We start from the raw sequence: 3,214 nt of genomic DNA, 5'->3' as shown, positions 1-3,214 counted from the left end.
TTATTTTTTTTTCAGGTTATTTTATAAAATGAAAGTATTAAATTCAATAAAAAAAATTATAAAATGATAAAATGATTATTTTTATCATTCAACATATCGATTCAGAGGTTTTAACAAAATATCATATTAAAGTTCAACTCTTAAAATTTCAAATCATCTTAGAATTTCAAATCTATTAAAATTTCAGATCATAACAATTCAGATCCTACCAAATTATGCCTTAGTTATTTTGTTAATACATTATATCAGTCGAGTAATATTAAATCAAACAACCGTGTGTAACGTGTACTGAATGATATTTTATATACAAAAACCTTAATTCATTGATAATTTTTTATATATACTAAATATGATATTTTTTTAAACTATTTTAAAACTTAGCCTAATGATGTAATAGATTATTCACTTGTTAGAAGTTGGATGAAGAAAAAAAAATTGGATGAAATAAATTCTAAAACGAGTTTATCTCCATTTACACTATTTGTCTACAACCAATTTGGGGGGTATCTGGTATCTACGAAACTAATGAACAACTCATCATCTTCACCGCCACTCATGGTGCACCCACCTCCATCTCGTCACCTACCGCACCTGTCACTGCTCCGCTGTTTTGCTTTTCCGTCACCATCTTCATTGATTCTGATCGTGATCCATTCAGTTTCCTCCTTTTCACATCTCCACTTTGGTATCTCTGACTTGTCCGCCAACTGTTTGATTCTTTGCCTCAAAGAGTTCGACAAACACGTGGATGGAGCAAAATCAGTTCCCAACGACGACGACGTCGACGGTTCCTCCATTGAATTCCACACGTCTTGATCAAGTATACTCGTCGGTGAATCCGTATAGACTTTTTCACATATCATTTGCTTTGAATTGTCGTCAAATTGTTGAAGATACGGGTGTTTGAGAAGCTGTTTCGCCGTCCACCTCGCTCTTGGATCCCGATTCAAACACTTTCTAACAAAATCCTTCGCTTCATCGGAAAATTCATCTGGGATTTCAGGGATTTCGCCGGAGAATGCAATTCTATAAAGAACCGACACCGCGTCAGCAACGTTTGACCATGGTGAACCACCGGTAGCCATTTCAATCACTGTACATCCAAGCGCCCATACATCCGCCGGAAACCCCTGTTCTTCACCTCGCGCCACCTCCGGCGCCATAAACATCGGCGTCCCACAAATCGTCGCCTCCTCATCAACCCATTTCGCACAACCAAAATCACCAATCTTCGCCCCACTTTCGTCAATCAAAACATTCCGTCCTTTAATATCACAATGCACTACACCTCTCGAATGAAGGTACTCTAACCCTCGAACTATCTCCTTCGTATACCTTAAAACCTCCGAACTCTTCAACCCGCCACCATTTATTCCGTCGACGATGGAACCAAAACGCATGTACTGCATCAGAAGATTGTACATCATCTTGTTATCCTCATTACTAACATCACACCCTTTGTAGCTCACGACATAAGGACTACTCAAAGTAGACAAGAAATATTGTTCCTTTCGCAAGCTTTGAGCTTGCGACAACTCCATAGACTTGACTGCGAAAACCTCACCGGAGGTGGAGGTGGCGGTGGAGACGGTGGCGGAGGAGCCACGGCCAAGAACCGGACCTCTAGTCCACCCCATGTCGATTTTCTTGAAGAAAGACTTGTCGTGTGAAGGAATTTTTTGAGGGTGGAGTTTAGTTGGTTGATTTGAGGGGTTTGTGGTTTATATATATAGTGGTTGTAACTTGTAAATGAGTAAATAAATTCTTAAATGGAAAAAGATTTTTGTAGCTTTGTTGTTGAAAAGGTGTAGTTATTTGGTTGGGTGGGAAGTCTGTAGGTGGCATTTGTTCTTTCTAGAGTTGACGATTGCTTTAACTAGAGTTTGACAGCGTGGCAAATTGTGGGAAGCGAGTGACAACTTTTTGGGCAGGCCAAGACGGCAGCTACGTGGCAGGGACACGTGTCATAGAGAGTTTGCTTGAAATTAGAAACTTAATCAATCCCTTGCTTGTGGGATTTTACTCCGTAATTTATGGGAAATAATCGTTATATGACGTTTTGATTTTATGGTTAAGTCGATTTCAGTTGTTATTTACGAGTGATTAAAATGAGAAGATAATAATAATAATAATAATAGACCCTTTATATATTGACATAAATGAGAGTATTTCAAATTACCTAATACATATTTATAATTGTTACGTGGATTCATGTAAGTTCTATTGACATATTAAGTAAACAATTATAAGATTTGTAGCATTGTGACAAAAAAAATGGGATAAGGTATCATTTCAAGAGGCTATATGATGTGAGCTTGAAGGGTGATTAGATAAGGATATGTATAAATCTTGAAAGATAAATTTGAAATCAAATCCAAAACTTAGATTGGATGCCTTATTTTGTAATTGTGTTTATTGACTTTGAAAACCAAAGATTTTTTGGGGGTTTATGGTAAGGTAGGAGAGGGTTAGAGGCAAAGAGTTGAACCACTAAAGTGGTTGGTATCAAGTATTCCACTTTTTGGTAGAATATCCTCTCAAACTTGAGTAATTTGGCATATACTTTTGTCCAAGAGTAAAGTCTTGACTCTTGAGGGAATTTACTCTTCAAAATTTATGGGTTATATTTCATGTTTAATAAATATATAGCTATTGCATCTATGAGTAGGTGTATCATAGGATTCTTGTCTCTATTTCGACCTCATACTGCAAAATTGTACATCAAAAATAATTATTGTCATTAAAATGATTTTTTGTCATTTAAAACATTTTGTTTGTAGAAAATCGTGTGACTGTTATTAAACACGGCTATCAGTATAAAAAAAAGGCTATGTTCGTTTGTGTGGATAGATTGTAAACACGACATTGACATCAAATGAATATGATAAATTTCGTTGGCAATTTTTTAATGTAACATGTTTGTGTGGTGTGATGGTTCAATTGCATATTACTCAACATCTTCTAGAAAACTTTGATATTTGTAACTTGTGAATGAAGTGTTGGGTGAAATGATTTTGTTAGTAGATGGGTTGTTATAACTTCTAAATCAAGATTATTAATATTTAACGGTCACCTAAGCAACTAAACGTCTTGACTTTTATCCAAAATTCAAAAGAAATAGTTTTCTAAACAAAGATATTGAATAATTGTATTTCATCGTCAAGTATTACTTGATTAATTAACATTATCATTAGTGGAAAAAGAACAATTTCAA

At 35.4% G+C, this 3,214-nt stretch overlaps 1 pseudogene; it reads right to left on the bottom strand.

Annotated features, from left to right (window-relative positions):
- Positions 1-421: 421 nt before the first annotated feature.
- Positions 422-1,764, bottom strand: LOC145006438 (mitogen-activated protein kinase kinase kinase 18 pseudogene; annotated as a pseudogene).
- Between the last annotated feature and the right edge of the window lie 1,450 nt (positions 1,765-3,214).

The sequence above is a fragment of the Lactuca saligna genome, chromosome 7, assembly GCF_052625555.1.
Source record: "Lactuca saligna cultivar CGN05327 chromosome 7, ASM5262555v1, whole genome shotgun sequence".
NCBI lineage: Eukaryota > Viridiplantae > Streptophyta > Magnoliopsida > Asterales > Asteraceae > Lactuca > Lactuca saligna.
The sequence above is the reverse complement of the archived record's forward strand: the minus strand, read 5'-3'. Positions and strand labels throughout refer to the sequence as shown.